The sequence below is a fragment of the Crocodylus siamensis genome, chromosome 4, assembly GCF_052110815.1.
Source record: "Crocodylus siamensis isolate JL-2025a chromosome 4, ASM5211081v1, whole genome shotgun sequence".
In the NCBI taxonomy this organism is placed as follows: Eukaryota; Metazoa; Chordata; order Crocodylia; family Crocodylidae; genus Crocodylus; species Crocodylus siamensis.
The window spans coordinates 26003077-26026221 of NC_143398.1; the positions used below are offsets into that span (position 1 = coordinate 26003077).

Sequence of the window (23145 nt, forward strand, 5' to 3'; positions counted from 1 at the left end):
TACCCTGAGGTGAAGCCAGGCCTGGCCCAGCACCAGCCCAGGAAGGGTCCACCCAGAGAGGGCACATTGCCAAGAGGCCCAGGGGGCCCAATAGCAAGATGACAGGGGCCCATAAGGCATGAAGTAAGTCACACCCCAAGAAGGCAGAGAAGTTCAGGGCAGTGAGGCACCAGTGCCTTGCCTGGCCACCAAGCCAAACCGTTTTGAGTTAATCTTATCTGCTTAGTTGCCCTTCTCCTATGTTCCTGCATCAGCATAAGCAGGGGCCAGACCCATAAGGATCCAAGCCTCAGCATAACCCCATGGGGCAGCCAAAGTGGCAAACACTTATGATGTCCCAATGAGAACAGCAATAATACCTGAGCAGAAAGGGATGGGGTATAGGAAGGAAGGATACCTATAGAAGATGCACCACTATGGTCACACCTCGCCCACAGAGAACCACTGGATCACCTCCAGGTGAGTACAGGGTTATCTTGGAACACCAAGTCTTGGAGGGCAAGAGGGTCAGATGTGATGTGGCCCAGGGGCCCAGGGCAGGCCCATGACATTGAGGCACCAGCACCAGTGTGAGCCTGTCATATTTGCGATAGTCTTGCTTTGAGCAGGGGGTTGAATTTGATGACCTCCTGAGGTACCTGATTTTCTGATTCATGCACCCTAACCTCAGCACTCTCATCCTTGACTACTGAGGACGTGAAGCAGTGATGAAGGCTCTGATGGATTCATAGATGTTAGAGTTGGAAGGGACCTCAGTAGGTCATCGAGTCTGACCCCTGCTCTGGGCAGGAAAGAGTGCTGGGGTCAGACAACCCCAGCTAGGTTCTTGTCCAGTCTCCTCTTAAAGACCCCCAAAGTAGGGGAGTGTACCACCTCCTTTGGAAGCCTAGTCCAGATTCTGGCAACCCTTACTGTGAAGAAGTTCTTTCTAATGTCCAACCTAATCTGCTGTCCATCAATTTGTGGCCATTGTTCCTAGTTACTGCAGGGGGTGCCCTAGTAAATAGAGCATCTCCTATTCCCTGCTGCTCTCCTCTGATGAATTTATAGGCAGCCATAAGATCACCTCTCAGTCTTCTCTTGCGATGGCTGAAGAGATTCAGGTCCCTCAGTCTCTCCTCGTAGGGCCTTGCCTGCAGGCCTCTGACTGTACGAGTGGCCTCCTCTGAACCCTCTCAAGATTCTCTGCATCCCTCTTGAAGTGTGGCACCCAAAACTTGACATAGTACTCCAAATGTAGTCTGACCCATGCCACAGAGGGGAAGCATCACCTTCCTGGATCTGTTCGTCATGCATCTGCTAATGCATGATAAAGTACAGTTAGTTTTGTTGAACACTTCGTCACACTGATGATTCATGTTCATCTTGGAGTCAACTGTGACTCCAAGATCCCTTTCCACTGCTGTGCTGCTGAGAAGGTCCTCCCCCACCCTGTAAGTGTGTTAGTGGGTTTTTTTGCCCAAGTGCAGCACTTTGCACATGTCTTTGTTGAACTACATCCTATTTCATTCTGCCCATTTTTCCAACCTGTCCAGATCTGCCTGATCTGTCCTATCCTCTGGTGTGTTAACTTCGCCCCATAATTTGGTATCATCACAAACTTGGACAGGGGCAGAGGAGATATCATTAGGCGAATGGAGAGTGCAAGAGGATTAACATCACCAAATGGCATGCTGTTCTGGAATCACAGAATAGCAGACCTGGAGCAAGCTCAGCATCATCAGGCACCGTCTCTGACAGTGTCATGCTACTCTGTACTGCCCTTAGACATGCCTATAGAGGATGCTTGGTAATCATCAGGTCATTGTGATGCTTAAATTCCTCTAAGTACAGCTTTTAGGATATGAATGGCAGAAAAGGGAAAGGGACTTGGGTTTTCCAGGCCCAGACTAACCTCTAATCATGGGAGTATCCTTCCCCTTAAGTGGTGCTACCCAATTAAGGACTCCTTGTGCCACAACAGAACTAAAATAAGGTCAGAAAGGAATTCGTTTTTTCTATCGCTGAGAAATTTTAGTGACATAAGCACCCATTTTTTACTTTTCTGCCTGGCCAGCAGGTGTCACTATAAGGCAATGGTCTCACAATGATGTACCAATAATATAATGCTGTAAGTGTATAGCACTATGATAAATGTCTACTTTTCAGTAGACAAGATATAGCAACAAAAAGAACCCTGTCCTTTTCCATTGAGTTTGATCTATAAAGACTAAAATACTCTAAAAGGAAAAGCAAATGAAAAACAAAAGACTGCTTACAACCAAGTAAACTGCATCTACACCTAGAAAAATGTCACAATCCCTACCTGAGTGGGCCCAGCCACCCTTCCTTAGCACTGAGGTGGTACTCCTATGGTGTCTTCCCTTTCTCTGTGAAATGTCCTAGTGTCATGTAAATCATTGCTAATGAGTTTGTTTGTACAGTTGATTTACTTATATTTCACCTAGGCTAGACCCCACCATCAACAGCAATAGGTGCAATAGCAACATCTCAGAGGCTAAGACTCCAAAATTCAAGACTAATCCCTGAGGCTTTGATGCTTATAAATAATAGGCACTCTCAGCATCTACCCTAGGATATGTCCCTGAGTGATGTCACCCTGACATGTGCTGGGAGGGTAATATAGCAGTATGTAGGCAATCTAGGATGTTTTTGGACAGTATTGGGGACAACTTCTTGGTCCAAATGTGGAGTGGCCAACTAGGAGCCATGCTCTTTTTGACCTGCTGCTCACAAACAGGGATGAATTGGTGGGAAATTTAGTAGTGGATGGAAACTTGGGCAGCAGTAACCACAAGATGATAGAATTCAGGACATGAACGACCAGCGCCCCTGGCAGCTGGGGGGACACGGCGATGGGAGCACAGCAGTAGCAAATATATGTTAGTAGCAAGAAGGGGATCAGGGAAAGTGTGGGTCTCTTACTGAATGGCGGAGGCAACCTTGGGACAGAGGATGCGGAAAAGGCTGATGTGCTCAATGCCTTTTTTGCCTCAGTCTTCACATGCAAGGTCAGCTCCCAGACTACTGCACGGGGCAGCACAGTTTGGGAAGATGAGCAGCCCTCAGTGATGAAAGAACAGGTTAGGGAAATAATCCATTTCTAAGCACTTGGAGGACAAAACGGTGATTAGGAACAGTCAGCATGGATTCACTGGGCCAAGTCATGCCTGACCAGCCTGACTGCCTTTTATAACAAGGTGACTGGATCTGTAAATGTGGCAAGACAAGTAAATGTGATGTGCCTTGATTTTTAGTAAGTCTTTTGATACGGTCTCCCATAACATTCAAGAAAAGGAGGAAGGAGGACCCAAGTAACTATAGGTCTGTAAGCTTCACCTTGGTGCTCGGGAAGATCTTGAAGAGAATCATCAAGGAGCACATCAGTGGGGAGCCTGCAGGGGAGATCATGCTCAGGGGCAATCAGCATGGGTTCATCAAAGGCAGGTCCTGCCTGACCGACCTGATTGCCTTTTATGACCAAGTAACTAAGTCCTTGGCTGATGGTGTCGCTTGGACATAGTCTTTCTAGACTTTAAGAAGGCCTTTGACACTGTCTCTCACCCCATCCTCATCAATAAATTAAGCGACTGTAGTATTGATGCCTGCACAGTTGGATGGGTAAAAAATTGTCTGATGGGGCGCAGAGAGTAGTGGTGGACGGGTTGTACTCAACCTGGCGAGATGTGAGCAGTGGGGTACCCCAGGGCTCCGTCCTCAGGCCCGCTGTTTAATATCTTCATCAGTGACTTGGACGAGGGGGTGGAAAGCACGCTGTCCAAGTTTGCTGATGACACTAAGATGTGGGGCGAGGTGGACACACTTGAAGGGAGAGAGAGGCTGCAAATAGATTTAGATAGACTACAAAAGTGGGCAGATGAGAATAGGATGGAGTTCAGCGTAGACAAATGCAGGGTGCTGCACTGTGGGAGAAGGAATCCACAGCACACATACAGGCTGAGGAGTTCCCTTCTTGAAAGCACAGAGGCGGAAAGGGATCTTGGAGTCATTATTGACTCCCAAGATCAACATGAGCTGCCAATGCCAGACCATAGCCAGCAAGGCCAGCCATACCTTGTCATGCATTCAAAGGTGCATCTCAAGCCAGTCCAGAGAGGTGATAACTCCCCCTCTATGAGACTTTGGTCAGGCTGCAGTTGGAGTACTGAATTCATTACTCGGTGCTGCACTTCAAAAGGGATGTGGCCAGCCTGGAGAGGGTTCAGAGGAGGGCCACCCGCTTGGGGAGAGGGCAGCAGGACAGGCCCTACGAGGAGAGACTGAGGGACCTGAACCTGTTCAGCCTCAGCAAAAGGAGGCTGAGGGGGGACCTGGTAGCTGCCTACAAACTCATCAGGGGAGATCAACAACAAATAGGTAGAGCCCTTTTCTCCCCATCACCACCTGGGGTGATGAGGAACAATACTAATAAACTGATGGAGAATAGGTTTAGGTTAGAGATTAGAAGGCAATTTTTTACAGTTAGGGTGACCAAAATCTGGAACCAACCTCCCAGGGAAGTGGTCCTCACCCCTACCTTGGGCAAATTCAAGAGGAGGTTGGATGATCACCTGTCTGGGGTCTTGTGAACCCAGCATTCATTCCTGCCTGTGGCAGGGGGTCAGGCTAGATGATCTGTTCAGGTCCCTCCTGACCCTAGCTACTATGAAACATTCTCAGAGGCAAGCTAAGGAAGTATGGACTATAAGGTGGATAAAAAACTAGCTGGAGCATCGGGCTCAGAGGGTAGTAAACAATGGCTCAATGTTTAGTTGGCAGCTGGTATCCAAAGTGGAGTGCTGCAGGGGCTGGTCCTGGGGTTGGTTTTGTTTGTCTTCATCAGTGACCTGGAAGATGGCACAGAGTGCACCCTCAGCAAGTCTGCAGATGACACCAAGCTGATAGGAGCAGTAGATATGCTGGAGGGTAGGGCTAAGATTCAGAGTGACCTAGAAAAATTGGAGGATTGGGCCAAAAAAAACCTCATGAGGTTCAACAAGGACAAGTGCAAAGTCCTGCACTTAGGACAGAACAATTCCATGCACCGGTACAGGCTCAGGGCTGACTGGGTGGGCAACAACTTCGCAGAAAATGACCTGGGGGTTACAGCAGACAATAGGTGGAAAATGAGCCAGCAGTGTGCCCTTGTTGCCAAGAAGGCTAACAGTATAAATTCATAGATGCTAGGGTCAGAATGGACCTCAACAGATCATTGAGTCTGACCCCCTGCCTAGGCAGGAAAGAGTTCTGGGGTCAGATGACCCCAGCCAGATGTCTATCCAGCCTTCTCTTAACGACTCCAAGGTAAGGGAGAGCACCACCTCCCCTGGAAGCCCATTCCAAATTTTGGCCACCCTTACCATGAAGAAGTTTTATCCTGACATCTAGTCTAAATCTGCTCTGTCAGTTTGTGACCATTGGTCCTTGTTACCCCAAGAGGCACCCTGGTGAACAGAGCATCTCCAATCCCTTATTGTGTCCCACTAATGAATTTGTAGGTGGCCACAAGATCACCTCTCAGCCTTCTTTTGTGGCTGGGCTGCATTGGCAGGAGTGTTGCCAACAGGTCAAGGGAAGTGATTATTCCCCTCTATTCAACACTGGTGAAGCCACATCTGGAGTACTGTGTTCAGTTTTGGGCCCCTCACTACAGAAAGGATGTGGAGATATTGGAGAGAGTCCAGCAGAGGGCAACAGAAGTGGTGAGGGTGCTGGGGCACATGACTTGTGAGGAAAGACTGAGGGAACTGGGCTTATTTAGTCTACAGAAAAGAAGACTGAGAGGGGATTTGATAGCAGCCTTCAACTACCTGAAGGGAGGTTTGAAAGAGGATGGAGCTGGACTGTTCTCAGTTGTGGCAGATGACAGAACAAGGAGCAACGGTCTCAAGTTGCAGCAAGGGAAGTTTAGGTTAGATAGTAGGAAGAAAATTCTCACTAGGAGGGTAATAATACACTGGAACAGGTTGTCCAGAGAGGTCGTGGAATCTCCATCCTTGGCAATTTTCAAGACCTAGCTAGACACAGCCCTGGCTGGGATGATCTAGTTGGGGATGGTCCTGCTTTGAGCAGGGGGTTGGACTAGATGATCTCGTGAGGTCCCTTCCAACCCTAACTTTGTATAATTCTATGTGCTGTGTGTTCAGTCTTTAGAGAGAGGTAGCTAGCCATGGTAGTCTGAAGCTAGGAAGAAGGCAGGACAGGAACAGACATCACCTGATGTTGCATTTGTGTAGCCGTAACAATTTTTATGGCTGCAGATGGCAAACAAATAGACACCCCTACCCTTCATCATGCCACATAAGTGGCATAACAAAAGCTTCTAAGTTGCGCCACTTTATAGCGGTGGATGTTAATTTGCTCCATGGCAGTAGATTGCAGGCAGCCTGGAGTTGCCGACACTTTCCCACCACCTTGGGCAGGTGGACACCCCATGCCTCCATTCTGGGATCTGTCTGATCCCAGGCCTCCATGCTGAGAGACACACTAAGACCCATGCTGACTCATGCCTCATTACCACCATGGTCCCCCTGCTATACCTGTGGCAGGTTAGGATGTTATACCTTGTGGTTGTGTCAGGGTTGACTTGTTAGATTTATTAATAGGTTAGACCAGGGTGGGCAAAATGCGGCCCACCAGGCCATTCTATCCAGATCACAGAGCCCCTAAAAAGTTTAGAAAATTAATATTCATCAGCCCCTGGCTGCCTGTCATGCGGCACTCAATGGCTTGCCAGAACCCAGTAAGTGGCCCTCCGCCCTAAATAATTGCCCACCCCTGGGTGAGACAATGGATTTGTATAGGATGGTTTGGCTAGAGATGATCCTGCCTCTAGAGGACTGGACAACCTCTGAAGGTGCCTTCCGGCCCTATTCTTCTATGATTTTAAGTGAACCTGATATTGAGTGGGGGTAATTACTCACACAAAACTCTCCTTGAAATCAAAGACTTCTCCTTAAAGGGCCAATACCAAGGAATGTGTTATTGCTACTATCTTGGAAAAGGGCAGAAAGCATAACCTAGATGAACAAACAAATGATGCACCACAGGTTAAATCCTGTTTCCATTTGTGCATCTCAGACTGCAAACAGAAGTCACCTTTACATTGCCATAATTTTTATGGTAGCACAAAGCAAAAGCAGATAAATGTCCATGCCCTTTGTCACACCACAAATGCCCAAATGAGTGACCCTGACCAAAGGAAGTATTAATTTGTGGTGGCTGTCAGTTTTAAAGAAGGAGAGCGCAGGCATGTGGCCCAGTGAGATGGCTGCTGACTTGGAAAGGAGGGGGCATTAGGTTCTCATCCAGACCGCCAATGAGGCAGAAACCTTCCCAAGTATTGCTTATCCAGGGACTATTAAATACAAGGTGCAGTGGGCCAGTTCTAAGAGGAGGGCTCGAGAGATGCCTAGGTGATGAAAAGTTTGGCCTGTGGCCTGGTAGACAAAGTATTTACTAGGGTGAGGGGGACCTAGAACCTAGGCTAGTGCCCTGGCCACTAGGCTGCTGAGCCTAACATGGGTGGTCCTCTTCCGCCATCTAACAGCCTCTAGTTGCATTTTGTCTGTAAACCAATTTTTTAGGATTTATTAGGCATATATCAGAGCAATTCTATTTTGCTGTGTAGTTACCTGACTAGAACACAGCCCTGCTGGGCATGCTGAGTACACACGTGTGGGTTTCCAAGGGCAGAGCTGAATGGCAAATTGTATGTAAGTGACAGAAATTTCACTTGCGCAGCTGTACACATGTCACTGAGGTTCAGAAAGCAAAACAGGATTTGTCCCCCCTGGTTCCAGGGCCAACAGATGCGTTTTGGACATTCATTGTTTGTTTCTGATAATGCCTCAACTGTGCAGTGTTCACACACTGCAAGAGTCTGCGTGCTCTGAGGAGACTGCAGTAGAAACAGCTAAGTAACATGCAATGGGTGGGGTAAAGAGATACAACTAATAGATGGACAATTTCACATCAGTTTGTAAGTACTTTATAGATTTTAAAGTATGTTAATGTTTAACTGTATGTAATTTATAAAGTTAGTACTTCAAAGAAGTGATATGGAAACACTTTAAGATTATTATTTCTTCTTATTGGTAAACTCTGGACCCAGATGAGCACCACAATACTGGGGGCCTGTTTAAACACGTGAATTCCTTTCATCTACGCTACTTCTCCTGTCCCCATTTACTTCTTCTTTCAGATGCCCATCCTCACAAAATGATGCAATACTGCATTAGACAACCACAGAACTCATGAGTTCCTCCTCCTCTTCTGATCTTTCTTAAACCTTTGTGTAACAAAGACCCACTTGCATTTCACTATCTGAGCAATAGTATTTTTTCTGCTAAATATATATACACAATGCAACTTTAAAAATCCAGGTAAAATCCAGGTAAAATGTGTTCTGGAGTGTATTAATTAATTTTTTACACAAGATTTTCCAACAGTTTACATTTCAAGTGAAGTATGTAGCTCAGGACAGTAGAGGGGTACAGTATATCACTTGTGCTCCCAAGCTCAGTGTCTTAAAATGCCATATTCTATACAACATCAGGATGGTGACCTTTTTAAAGGTCTGCAGTCAGAGAAGTCTACAGGAGGTTTATCCCCCGAACACTGTGGAACACCTAATGTAATTTCCAGAATCAAAAGCTGGAGACATTTAAAATGAGAAATTTAAACAAATATATGTAAGAGGCTTTCCTGCTCAGAGGGGAGGTAGTCCTGTCAGGAAGAAGAGGGGATAAATATATCTTAAAAAAAAGAGGTGAATACAGGCACTATTCTACTGCTATTAGAGACTACTGCTGCTCCTCTGCCTGCTACTTATTAACAATTGAGTAGCTAAGGCTGAATGGTCTGATCCCACACATGGTCTCTACCAAGTTCCCCACAATGTCATGCCATTAGGCATGTTAAAAGGGACTTTAACTGCCCTATCTGGAGGAATCTCCTTAAAGTGCACCAAGGCAAAGGAAGAATCACAGGCTGCTCACAGTGCCTGTACCACTTTCATGGTCTTTTTGCAGTGACCCCCCCCCCCCCACTGATTGGCTGTAGGGCCCCGGGAGCTCTGCCTCTCACCACTGATTGGTAGAGAGGGCCAGGAGAGCATAATAGGCCAATCAGCAGCAGAGTGAATGGCTGCCATCTTGGCTTCTCCCCTTTATGCTGGTGGCTTCTCCCTCTAGCAGGCTGCGAGGCTGGGCAGCAAGGCTCAAAGGTCCAAGTGACCTCTCACATGTACACCATAATCCAGAAAAATCAACAGTTGCCAAACCAAACCAAACCAATTATACAGGTGTAAATGGGCAATATTTCTCCCTGTCACTAGAACAGATCCATGATATGCAAGCCAAAATAAAATTCAGGTCGCTCCCCATCAGCAGTGGCCTGGATGTGCTACCAAGAAAACAGTTATTTTGTCACCAAAATGACCAGATGATATTAAAAAAAATCATAAAGAGACCACATTTGAACAACACGGCATATTTACATAGTCAATTTTCAGAGCAAAGCTGCCATTGAGAGGGATACTATCAATTGTTTTAGGCCCAAAGTTTGATTTGCCATAAAGTGATTATGCCCAATCGGAAAATGCCACATTCTAAATATTTTTGTAACTACCATTCCAACAAGAAAGCAGAATGTGGCCCATAATTAATTACTTTCTTCTACTTCTGTGAGTAGTCCTACTAAACTGAACTTGACCAATGGGGAACCAGCGGGCACAGGACAAGAAGTAATTAGTTTAAATTGCAACAAGGAAGATTTAGATTAGCTGTTAGAAAGAACTTTCCAGTTATGATGGTGATTTAGCACTGGAACAGGTTGACTAGAAACACTGTGGAGTCTCTGTCACTATGGAAGGTTGTAAGTGTAGATTAGAAAAAACATTTGTCTTAAAGAGGTTCACCCTCTTTAAACTCTCTTGAGCAGGAGTTTGGGATATACCAGGGGTCAGTAACCCAGCATGCATGCCAGAGTATGGCATGTGAGGCCATTTTGCTGGGCATGCTACAGCTGGTCTGGGCTCTGGGCAGCTGCCGCTGGCCACGGAGCCTGAGCTGCTTGCAGCAGGCAGCTGGGAGGCTGAAAGCTCTGCTGCGAGCAGCCCAGGCTCCATGGCAGGCAGCAGGTGCCCAGAGCCCAGGCTAGATGTGACAAGCAGCCAGAAGGCTGCAACTGGTACACTGAGGTCCAGAGCCCCAGGCCAGCTCCCTGGCTGGCAGTAGCTAAATGCACACCTTGGAGTGCATAGCAAGAAAGGAGCCTGGGGCAGTGCAACTCTGGCCCCTTCCTCACCATGGACTGAGGCACATGGGCAGCCACCGCCATGGAGCCTAGCAGGGCTCTGGACTCCAGTGCAGCTGCTTTACAACCTGTGGCGAGTAGCCTGGCCTCCATAGTGGGCAGGAGCCTGCCTAGAGCCCAGGCTGCTTGTAGCAGGCAGCTGCAAGTGGCTGCAACGGGGTCTGGAGCCCCGGCCTGGCTCATTGCCGGCAACAGCTGCATGTGGACCTTGGGGAGCATGGCGGGGAAGGGGCTGAAGCTTCCCTTCCATCTACCCCCGGCATGTCAAATCCAGCTTGCTGGTTTTTGCCACTCAACCCAAAAATGTCTCTGACCCCTAGACTAGACAGTCTCTCCTGAGGTCCCTTCCAGCCCTATGTTTGGTGGGCTTGGACTTACGACCTGTTTACACCACTGCTACCTGTCCTAACACTGATATATATCTAACCCAACACTGGTGTAGCTTATTAGAATCAGCTGAAGAGTCACTCCAAGGAAATATAGGGGTAAGCCTATACTGACGCAAGTTACATTCCGTGTAGGTCCTAGGGTAGCTGTTCGTTCAATGCAAAGAGGCTGTTACTACCTTCCCTTCCAAGCAGCAATAAGGTGCAGTAATAGCAACTACTGTGGCAACTGCACAGGTAAAGCTGGACATCTGTCAATGCCCACTGGCAGATCTAGGATTTTGAAAGGGAGGGTGCAGGTGGTGTGTCACATCATTACACATAACATCACGTATTTTTCTTCGGTTAAAGAGACATTGGAAGCTATACTAGTATGCTAGGGGTCTAGTGCAGAGTTATTCAGTGTAAAATCAAAGCAAAACAAATACAAATTTATTGGAATGTGCACTAATTTGCTAGATTATATATTAAGTTTAAAAAGCACAACAAATTATGCAAAAATAGTCAAAAGATACTATTTCATTAGTCCTGTAGTCATTACAGTTAAGTGTCTTTTATTCAAATTCATAAAACCAAACCTAGCCTTCTTGACAGTGCCTCCAATATTTTACTGTCAGTCATTTCTATACTTGAGTTAAAATGATCACACCTGAGCTAAGGTTTTTAGCTGAAAGAAACAATAGTTTAAAGAGTGGAATATCAAGACCACTGAAAGGGAGAAAGGGTTGTTAACACCTGTGGAGTGAGAAGAGATTGGCAGGAATCAGGAAGATTAGATGTGCCATGAAGTAAATTCCCTCCCTCGCTGCTGACTGAATAGAAATGTCCCTTGTGTTAACACCACTGTTTTCCAGCTAATGTTAAGGGATCACTAAAGCACAATTAACCCTTAAATGGAATGTGAAATACGACTGCAGATAACATAGTGTTTTAAAATAAAAGTTTTACTTAAATGTAAACAACTCAGTGTTTTACAATTCAAGTTTTGGTCAACTTAGTGTCCTAAAATTAAAGTCTAACTAACTTTAGTAGTACAACAAATATTAAATTTAGCAGTTGTTATATTTAGAGAGAGAAAAACATTTAGTACAATAATCTCACCCAATACCAGATGTTACTTTGCTTAACAGAAAAATGGCCACTCAGTTCCTGGAAGCAAAGGGTACGTCGTGGGCTGGGACAGTCCAGACAGGTGTTGAAGGCTAGATTTATGATGCAGATGACTATCTTTTTTTGCTTTCCTCTTTTATACGTTTTTAAAATTTTACTCCTTTGATGAATTTTTGCTTTTGGATTGATCTGTCTGCAGTTAGCATACTGTTCATTTTTTATCCCATCAACCATATTTTTTGTCTAACAGACACCCATTACAAGCGTATTTTTTAATTTGGCCTTTTCCAGTGTTTTACTTTGGGCATTGTTCATTGGTTTTCCTTATTACCGTTCATGAATATATTCAATCCTTTTATTCTTTTGATTAGCTGGTTAGTGCCAAGTTCAGTTAATTGGAGCTGGTAACAAGGCCGCTGCTATGTTAGGTTAAAAGAACTTTTTACAGTGATAAGGAAGAAAAGATATGATATAATAAACACCTATGAGTTTTATAAAAACAATTCAAAGTCAGCAAATAAAAAAATAAAAAGTTAATAAGGACAAAACTTAAGCAATAATTAAATAAGGCTAAATATAAATAATACTATAAGCATGTGAAGCTATAAAGCATTAAACATAACAAACTACCCTAACAATCCCTTCCTTGGTGGCTAGGTTTACCTATGCCATCACTGCATGGAAGTTAATTTGGTAATTAAATTTTGCCCCTGCTGCTCAAGGCCTGTATGGGTTGCAGCCATTAACAGCTTTTTATACAGTGAGGGATTATTTTATTCCAGGCTTGCCTGACATTTTGCTTATTAAAGGAGCTCGTTATGATATAATTCTTGCAGGTGCTGAGCTTGATCGAATTTTCGTTTAAAATATAACTGTTTTTATTTTTTAACACAAAATTATGAATACAAGCAATACCATTTGCACAAAAAGCAAAACAGCAATAGGATGTAACATTAGATTTAAAAATTCCATAGTAGTTGGACTTACTTTAATTAAAGTTTTTCACCAAGAATGTTGTTTAGTGTTCTGGACCTTTTTAAACACTGTAAGTAATTTTTTTTGTTATGTTTGATCTGAACCATGGTTTCTTGATTTTATTTTTAATAGATTGGAGTACAGTGTGTAGATCAGTGTGAGGCAGAACTTGCTGCAAGAGTGGCAAATTCAGTCCCAGCTGCACTGGGGTTATATTCTGATATAGCCATGGTTTAGCTTGGTTAGACTGAACAGTTTACCGGGGCACAAAATACATAAAATTACAGCACTCATGGCAATAACATTTTACAAACACAGCCAATTGTTACGTCCCTGGATGTTGGTGTGAGTATCTCCCGCTCCCTGGGCCAAGCACCCCGACTCATCTGCCATGATGTGATGGAAACATACTTGAAGGAGGGGTTCAGTTGTGTTGCCATGCTGTCCTGGGGACAGTAATACTCATGGGTGTCGGTGCCACTGGTCCTGGGGCTCCGCCTCCCCTGCACCCTAGTCCACTCATCAACCGTGTGGGCTATCATGCCTCTGTTCCTAATTACTGGTTCTGGCTCTTTATGGTCTCTCATTGGGCCTTGGCCCATCAGTCTCAGGGGAGAGTGCAGACTTATGGTTTCAGCTCATCCCTGCTTCTTCGCCCTGCTCCGTCCCTCTGCCAGGCCTGGAACAGCCATGCCCTCCGCAGGGTCAAGGGCGACTGCAGAGACTCAGAGCTCCCAACACTGGGATAGAGCCCTCTGCCGGATGCTCAGCATGGGGAAGCATGTTCTGTCTTCTCCATTCTGATCCCGTCCTACTCTGGTGGGTCAGCACTGTGGGGCACCTGTGCTGGTCGGGATCAACCCCAAAAAGCTAGGTGTCTCACACTACTGGCTTCCCCTATACCTGGCTTCTGGCGGGGTTTTGAAATCTCTCACGGCGGTGGGCGCAGTTGATGTCATCAGCTGGCTGCTGCCCAGCCTGATCGCCAGCGCACCGCTGGCTCGCGCAGCTCCCACCCCAGCTCTGGCTCTCTCCTGGGGGCTGTCTTCAGGAGCACTGGGGTCTGTATCCGAAGCCTCCAACCCCTGTGAGCAGCTCCAGCTGCCACACAATACATAACACAACTAAGCTTGTTTTTTATACCAAGCAAACTTTTTAATGCTTCAGTGGTGGTCCACATTTTTTTTTAACTTGCCATAGATACCTAGGCAATGCTACACCGTTGCTGAGCCAAATTTAACTTTGATTTTAACCAATTTTTAAACATAGAGATCTCAGGTTCAGGAAAGAATTAACTATGCAGGTTTTTGTGGGTTTTTTTTTAAAATAATGGGTTCATGCAGTTTTTTTTACACACATTTTGATATGCTGGTGTTATAAACAGTATTCAAATACAAATGAGATTCTTTTTATAGCCTTAAAAATTTTATTAGCTGTTTGCTAAAAATACACATACATTATTACCTTTTAATAACTGCCATTTTGGTAAATAAAAGGAATTTATAACTTTAAACTTTTATATAAATTACTGCCCTTTGTTTTAAATATCAGAACAACTTTCCAGTCCCAGCTAAACAAAAATGTTCTGGTTTGGGATCCACAAACAAATTTAAATTTTAGGCGGGGTATTGCTAATGATTTTTTACAATATTTAGATGACATTTATATGAATTTAAACTTTTGACAACTTCAATAAATTAAACAAACAAACAACCAAATAAGACAAATAAGACAAAACAGACAAAACATATTTTGTTCTCATAGATTTCATAGACATTAGGGCTGGAAGGGACCTCGGAAGATCATCGAGTCCAGCCCCCCCGCCCAAAGGGCAGGAAGTCAGCTGGGGTCATAGGATCCCAGCAAGATAAGCATCCAATTTGCTCTTGAAAGTGTTCGATGTAGGTGCTTGAACCACCTCCTATGGCAAGCTGTTCCAGACCTTGGGGGCTCGGACAGTAAAGAAATTCTTCCTCATGCCCAGACTGAAACAGTCTCGCAGTAGTTTGTGACCGTTCGACCTCGTCATCCCTTGGGGCGCTCTGGTGAACAGACGTTCCCCCAGATCCTGGTGGTCACCCCTGATAAACTTATAGGTGGCCATCAGATCATCCCTGAGCCTGCGCTTTTCCAGGCTAAAGAGTCCCATGGCTCTCAGCCTGTCATCGTAAGATCTGTTTTCCTGACCTCTGATCATGCGCGTGGCTCTCCTCTGGACTCTCTCAAGCTTCTCCACATCCTTTTTGAATTGTGGAGCCCAAAACTGGACGCAGTACTCCAGCTGCGGCCTCACCAAGGCTGAGTACAAGGGGAGAATGACGTCCCGGGATTTGCTCGAGAAGCATCTATGGATGCACGCCAGCATTTTGGTCGCTGTACTAGCTGCAGCATCGCATTGCAGGCTCATGTTCATCTTGTGGTCAATGATGACCCCCAAGTCTCTTTCTTCTGTAGTGCTAACCAACGTAGCACTCCCGAGCCTATAAGGGTGCTGCAGGTTTTTCCTCCCAAGGTGGAGAACCTTGCATTTATCGGTGTTAAACACCATGAGGTTCTCGTCTGCCCATTTGCTGAGCTTGTCCAGGTCAGCCTGGATCACCCGCCTATCTTCTGGTGTGGATGCTTTGCCCCAAAGTTTGGTGTCATCGGCGAACTTGGCCAGTCCACTCCTGACTCCAGTGTCCACATCGTTAATGAAGACGTTGAACAGTATGGGTCCCAGGACAGGGCCCTGACGGACCCCACTGGTCACAGGGCACCATGATGAGTGACTGCCATCAATCACAACCCTCTCGGTCCGACCACGAAGCCAATTTCCCAGCCAGCGGATCATGGTGGAGCCAAGGCCACAACTGGGCAGTCTGGCCAACAGGTGATCATGGGATACCAGATCAAAAGCTTTTTTGAAGTCAAGATATATGACATCAATCTCTTCTCCCTTGTCCAGGTGATAGGTCACCTGGTCATAGAAGGAAATGAGATTGGTCAAACAAGACCTACCCGCAACAAACCCGTGCTGGCTGTCCCTTAGAATGTTAGCCTGGGCCAGTCCCTCAAGGATGGCCTCCTTAATAAACTTTGCCAAGATCTTCCCCAGGATAGAAGTCAGGCTAATGGGCCTGTAGTTAGCCAGATCCACTCTCCTCCCTTTCTTGAAGATTGGCACCACATTGGCCTTCTTCCAGTCTTCTGGCACTACACCAGAGCGCCAGGAGTTTTCAAAGATCCGTGCCAGGGGCTGGGCTATGACGCTCGCCAGCTCCTTGAGTACCCTGGGGTGCAGATTGTCAGGGCCAGCTGACTTGAAGGTATCCAGCTTCTCAAGGTGTTCCTTCACGAGGTCAGCATTGATGGCGGGTAGGGGATCCCCCTCACCCAGATTTCCCTGTCCCATAGCAGGCATGGGCATCCCGTGTGACTGATGAAAGACTGATGCAAAGTACCTATTTAATAGGTTGGCTTTTTCCTGGGCGTCAGTTGTCAGTTGCCCCATCTGGTTTAGCAGGGGTCCAACATTGCCCTTGCTTTTCCTCCGGCTCCCCACATATCTGAAAAAGGACTTTTTGTTGTCCTTGATGCCTGAAGCTAGTTGGAGTTCAGTTGCAGCCTTGGCTTTCCTGGTTTGGTCCCTGCAGGACCAGACCAGCGCGGAGTAATCCTCTTTGGAGGTGAATCCCGTCCTCATCATCCCTTGGGGCGCTCTGGTGAACAAATGTTCCCCCAGAAACTGGTGGTCACCCTGATAAACTGATAGGTGGTCATCAGATCACCCCTGAGCCTGCGTTTTTCCAGGCTAAAGAGCCCCATGGCTCTCAGCCTGACCTCTGATCATGCGTGTGGCTCTTCTCTGGACTCTCTCAAGCTTCTCCACACCTTTTTGAATTGTGGAGCCCAAAACTGGACACAGTACTCCAGCTGCGGCTTCACCAAGGCTAAGTACAAGGAGAGAATGATGCCCTGGGACTTGCTTGAGAAGCATCTATGGATGCAACCAAGCATTTTGGTCACTTTACTAGCCACAGCATTGCATTGCAGGCTCATGTTCATCTTGTGGTCAATGATGACCCCCAAGTCTCTTTTTTCTGTAGTGCTAACCAGCGTAGCACTGCTGAGCCTATAAGGATGCTGCAGGTTTTTCCTCCCAAAGTGGAGAACCTTGCATGTTTCGGTGTTAAACAACATCAGGTTCTCATCCGCCCATTTGCTGAGCTTGTCCAGGTCAGCCTGGATCGCCCTTCTGTCTTCTGGCGTGGATGCTTTGCCCCAAAGTTTGGTGTCATTGGCGAACTTGGCCAGTCCGCTCCTGACTCCAATGTCCACATCATTAATGAAGATGTTGAACAATATGGGTCCAAGGACAGAGCCTTGGGGGACCCCACTGGTCACAGGGCACCATGACAATTGACTTCCGTCAATTACTACCCTCTGGGTCCGACCACAGTGCCAATTTCCCAGCCAGCAGATCATAGCAGACCCAAGGCCACAATTGGACAGTTTCGCTAAGAGGTGATCATGGGATACCAGATTGAAGGCTTTTTTGAAGTCAAGATATATGACATCAATCTCTTCTCCCTTGTCCAGGTGATAGGTCACTTGGTCGTAGAAGGAAATGAGATTGAGCAAGCAAGACCTACCCGCAACAAACCCGTGCTGGCTATCCCTCAGGATGTTGGAGTCAGCCAGTCCATTAAGAATGGCCTTTTTAATAAACTTTTCTAAGACCTTCCAGTCTTTGGGCACTACACCAGAGCACCAGGAGTTTTCAAAGATCTGTGCTAGAGGCTGGGCGATGATGCTCACCAGCTCCTTGAGTACCCTTGGGTGTAGATTGTCAGGACTGGCTGACTTGAAGGTATCCAGCCTGTCAAGGTGTTCCTTCACAAGGTTAGCATTGATGGAGGGCAGGGAATCACCTTCACCTGGACTTCCCAGTCCCATAGTGGGCATGGGCGTCCCACAGGACTGATGAAAGACCGACACAAAGTACCCATTTAATAGGTTGGCTTTTTCCTGGGTGTCAGTTGTCAGATGTCCCATCTGGTTTAGCAGGGGTCCAGTGTTACCCTTGCTTTTCCTCCGGCTCCCCACGTATCTGAAAAAGGACATTTTATCATCCTTGATAGTCAAAGCTAGTTGGAGTTCAGTTGAAGCCTTGGCTTTCCTGGTTTGCTCCCTGCAGGACCGGACCAGTGCAGAATATTCCTCCTTGGAGGTGAACCCCATCCTCCATCCTTTGTAGGCCTTTCTTTTTAGCCTCAGCAGGTCTGCTAGATCCCTGGAGAGCCAAGGGAGGCTGCTGTGCCCTCTTGCTGCCTTTCCTCTGAGATGGAACAGAATTAGCCTGTGCATTGAGGATCGCTTCCTTGAGGAGCAACCACTCTTCCTGAATTCCCCTCCCCCTGAGGTTGTGGTTCCTTAGCCTCCTGAGCTTGTCAAAGTCAGATTTCCTGAAGTCAACGACTTCAGTGTTGCTGACTGACTTGCCAGCTTTATGGCAGATGATGAAGGTGATCAGCTCGTGGTTGCTGTCACCCAGCTTCCCATCGATCACTAGGTCGCCGATAAGGTAATCCTCAGCATCCAGTACCAGATCAAGTAGCGCTCTACCTCTCGTAGGTAAAGCTCGTAGGTAAAGCATACCTTTTGTAGGCCCATAGACTTCTTGAGGGCCTACAAAAAACTGTATGTTAGGTTTTTTTCCCCCATGAACAAGTAATGTAGAAAAATTCAAATTAAAAACAACATTATATTCTATTCCCTAAGATGAAATGAAACCAGTCAGTCAACAACGCTAGAACAAATATGCTGTGTTCTCATATATGTTGGTACATTAAAATCAAGTTGTTGAATATTTAACATGACTTTATCCCTAATCTCAGTTCCCTTCAAAACAACATAAAAAGTAATTCTTGCTAATGAGGAAACACAAAAGATAATCCTGCATTGCTTGTACCCTCAAACTCCCATTAAAGATCACAACTGTAAGGTCTTAATATTTTTCACAGCTGAAATGTAAAACAAGCAAATCCATTCTGACTGTATTCCACGGGATTATATTAACAATATGATTGCTTCTTCGCATGGCTAATTTTGATTAAACTAGCTTCATTTAAATACTAAATTGGGTTTTTCACCTTCCTTCATTAAGCTGATACTGCTGAATATAGAGTTCCTATATCCATGTGCTAAAATGGACATTTCAAGTTACTGTTAAGATAAATCCTGAGTGATGCAACATACAAAGGTAATTTAATGGGAAAGTGCTAAAATAAGCTTTGTAAATCAGCTATTATAATAATAATTAGAAATAGTTTCCAAACCATATGTACCCAGAAAAACAGTATCCTTCTGACCAGCTAAATCTTGATTACTACATCTGCCCACAAAGAAATAAAGGCATAGGGGGTGGGAGGTTCTGTGTCTGTAGGAGCTGAAATTAGCTGCTGTATAAAATGTGAACATTTTATATATGCTCTTTATAGATCTGGAGGTTGCCTAAAGCAACCTAGACTGTAGGTTTTCATTAATACCTTAGGAGAAAAAATTCTGTACTTTCTCTTCAGCAATTGTAATGGATCAAGTAACTGGTTATTTCACTGCAAATCACATTATGCTGATTGCCTTTATCTATTTTTAAATGTCTAGTCATGTATAATTCTGGCTGAAAACAACAAGAAATGTATAATTTCTTCAGACTGTAAATTATTTCTGCTGTATTTATCATATTATTTTGACAAATGAAAGTTGTTTTAATTCATTATGAGCTAGATCTTGCAACTAGATGTCTATGTACACCCACACATAGTCCCAATAATTTCAAAAAGGCTTCAAATAGCTCCAGTTATGCTCCTGGGAGGATCTAGCCCTTCAAAACTAAAAAGGCTTAGAAACCTAATAGCTATTTTATTTACTTTAAAAATGTTCAGTAATGCATGTGCTGTGCAAAGTTGAGCTTTCATGACAGACATTCCTAATTATACCATTACAACTTGCCTCTTTGTGACAGCCAGCACAAAGTTGATGGTTCTTCAGTTTGCCACAGGAAACTTGCTTGAATATTTTTTCTTTGCTTTCATTTTTGCAAAAAGGGGAACTTGCTTCTGGTAAGAGTTATGCTTTCACTTGACCTCAGTGCAATACATTGTATCCTAATCCTGAAACTAGTTATTTATCAAATGCTTAGTTCCTCAATTACTTTCATGCCCTGATTTGGTAGTCGTAAATGGTGCTTGTACATGCGAGGGGAGTTTAGTTCCCTTGAATTGAAACAGTGGGTTTTTAATTTTGTGAGTTTTTAATTGTGACCCACCATTTCAATGTAGGGGTTTCTGTCACAGTGACAGAACAGTGATGGCCTGCCACCAGCACTCTCCCCCCTCCCCCCCCACAGTGGGCAGGCTCTGCCAGAAGGGCGGGGGGAGAGGAATCTGCCTTTTTTTCCCTTCCGATGGAGCCTGCCTACCTCTCCTGTGGCCAGGGAGTGAGCTGTCAATGGGCCCTGAGCTGTTAGGGGTGGAAGCAGTCTTTCCCTCCATGGTGGCAGTGCCCCCCCAGGCAGCACCTGCCCACTAGCAGTCTGCCCAGGCAGTCCTGGGGGGTGTCGCTGCCAAGGGAGGAACAACTGCCCCCTGCAGATCAGGGCCTGCTGGCAGCTCATCCCTGGCTGCAGGAGAAGCACGCAGGTTCCTCTGCAGTGGGGGTGTGAAATCAGGCCCCTTGCTGCCTTCCCCCCTCAGTGGAGCCTGCCTGCACAAGCTGCTGCCAGGTTACACAGTCCCTGAGCTGTGGGGGGACCCAAAGCTTCCCTCCGTGGCAGCGGTGCTCCCCAGGGCTGCCCAGGCAGGGTGCTGGACAGGTGGGTGCTGCCCCAGGTCGCAGGCAGCACCTGGCCCACTCCAACAGTGCATGGGGTGCTGGAAGCCTGAGCAGGCATGGGGAAGGTCAGGCTTGGCGGGATTCCAGTGCCCCATGCACTGACCCCGCCACCTTGTCTGGCTGCCTGGAACCGGACAGGCTTGTCCCTGGGGCAGTGTGGAAAGGAGGCAGGAGTGTGGTTGGGTGTGCTGGCAGCCAGAGAAGGTGGCAGGGACGGTACCCTGGAAGCCCACCAAGCCCAAGCTTCTGTGAGCCCACCTAGGCTTCCAGTCCCCCATGCACCATCCCCACCATCTTCTCCAGCTGCCAGACATGATGTACACATGCATGATTTTTTTTTTAATTCATAATGGGACAATTTGTCCCAATCAAACTAAAATACGTCAGAGGCGGTCTCAGTTGCCAGGCTCAAATAATTTTTTATACAGAAAAAATTGTACACCTGTACGCGGTGACATCATTACGTTAGACAAATGAAGATATCTCGTTACATTTTGTCACGTGTGAATGGCCCCACCATCACACGTACAGATTATTAATATGTGGAGAATTATAGTTCTTCCACATACTTTGCCTGAAGGAACAGTTCCACAAGCAGGACAGAGGCACCTCACACACTTTGTGCCACATCTGATAAAACAAACGACATAAAATCTCTGATTGGACACCTCACAGTGGATGAAACCACACACTGGACTACTATGTCGAGTGTTAAGTTAACAGTGATATTCTCAACAAAAGCCAGGACTACCATGGCCTCTTCATCAGAATTAAGCCATATAGTTCCCTAAGATCCAACCACAAAATAGGAATCCACTGGACAAAGGAGCTACCGTCATCCTCAACCATGAAGACTACATCAACAGACAACTCTTGGACCCCAACTACAAAAAAGAATTTGTGGAAGACCCCACAGCAGTTTCAGGAAAAAAATACTTCCACTAATCCCATACCCTCCAGCCTCATAAACATTGTATGTGCTCCCAAAGATTCACAAAGAGGACACCCCCAGCAGACTAATCATATTCAACTACAGTACCCTCCATGAAGAACTATCAGGATTCATAGAAACCATCCTGAAACCACTTGTCACTGAAAGAGCAAGTTTTCTACAAGACACAACAGACTTCTCAACAAGATCCAGCACATAAAGCACTTCCCTGAGAAGGCCATACCTGCAACCATGGATGTCATGAACATCGCTACGGTGCCTGCTCCTTTAAAGGCTGAAACTGCTAGGGAGAGAGCCCTAGCTGTCAGTCAGGAACCCCTCAGCTGCAAGTTACCACAGCGGCAGGAAAAAGGGAATTAGCCCGCACCTGCCAGCAGTCAGCTGACCAGAGGAGGCAGGGCCTAGGGCATATATAAACCCCAGGGCTGGGGCCAGAGTGGTAGTTCCCTGTCAGCAGCTAGGTGGGAAGAAGCTCTCTTAGAGGAAGCAGAGTGAAGAGGCTTGATGGCCCACCTCCTGCTTCTGGTAAGATTAGAGGACTTTAGGAGCTCACCGGACCCTGGTCTCCAAGGCATGTTGTGCTGTGATTCATTTAAAGGGACAGAGCACAGCTAGAACTGCTTGCATTATGTTATAGCCCAGGGGCTTGTATTTTGACTTCTGTTTGGAAACCAGTGGATTGGGCTGAGGCTATATGGGAAGGAGGAGGCCTCACTGGGGACCCATGACAGTGTGAGGACCCAGCACCAGTGTGGGCACAGTCTCCAGGGTGCACAGACCCCCAGAACCGAGGAGATGCAGAGAGAGACAGGGCTGTGGAGAGCCCAGTGACTATCAGACGCCAAGTGAAATTAAGGCCTCAATGGGACACTGTGTGAATACCATCTGTGAGGCTTGGGACATGGTAAAGGGGCGGTTGGAGCCACGCATCTAGCCCATAAGGCTGAAGGTGTCCCAAGATATCCATTTTGGAGTGGGACCCAAAAGGGGGTCTGCGGGGTCCATAAGGACTGTGTCCAAACAAACTTGAGGGCAGCCTCTCTATTTATTACAGTTACACCAAGACATGGCAGGCAAGAAAGAGCATGCCCATTGGGCTGAACTGGCATGGTCATGGGGCCCTAGGGGTCCCATGGCCATCCCTGGGGACCCTGTCCTGTGACAATCCCATACCATGAACTGCCTGAAATACCTACAGGAAGACAAACTACACTCAGATTTGCAACTGCAACATCCTGCACAAGTTATCCATTTCATCCTTATCCACAACAACTTAACTTTCAACATCTGGCACTACCTGTGAAGCATAGACACTGCTATGGGCATAAAGATGGTTCCTCTGTATACCATCCTCTTTATGAGTCACTTGGAAGAGTTTTTTAGAAAATTATGCTGCCAAACCTGTACTACATAGATGGCACTTCTGTTATCTGGACTGAACATATGGAGTCATTTACTGACTTCCACTGTAAGTTTTTAACTACCACCCTTCAATCAAATTATTTCTAAAATATTCCTACAGTAATATCA

The 23145-nt window shown here is 46.2% G+C and overlaps 1 protein-coding gene across 1 annotated transcript in view; it reads right to left on the reverse strand.

The window, feature by feature from the left end:
* Positions 1-23145, reverse strand: part of LOC149865573 (uncharacterized) — a 63373-nt gene that overhangs the window by 18372 nt on the left and 21856 nt on the right. The window lies entirely within an intron of this gene.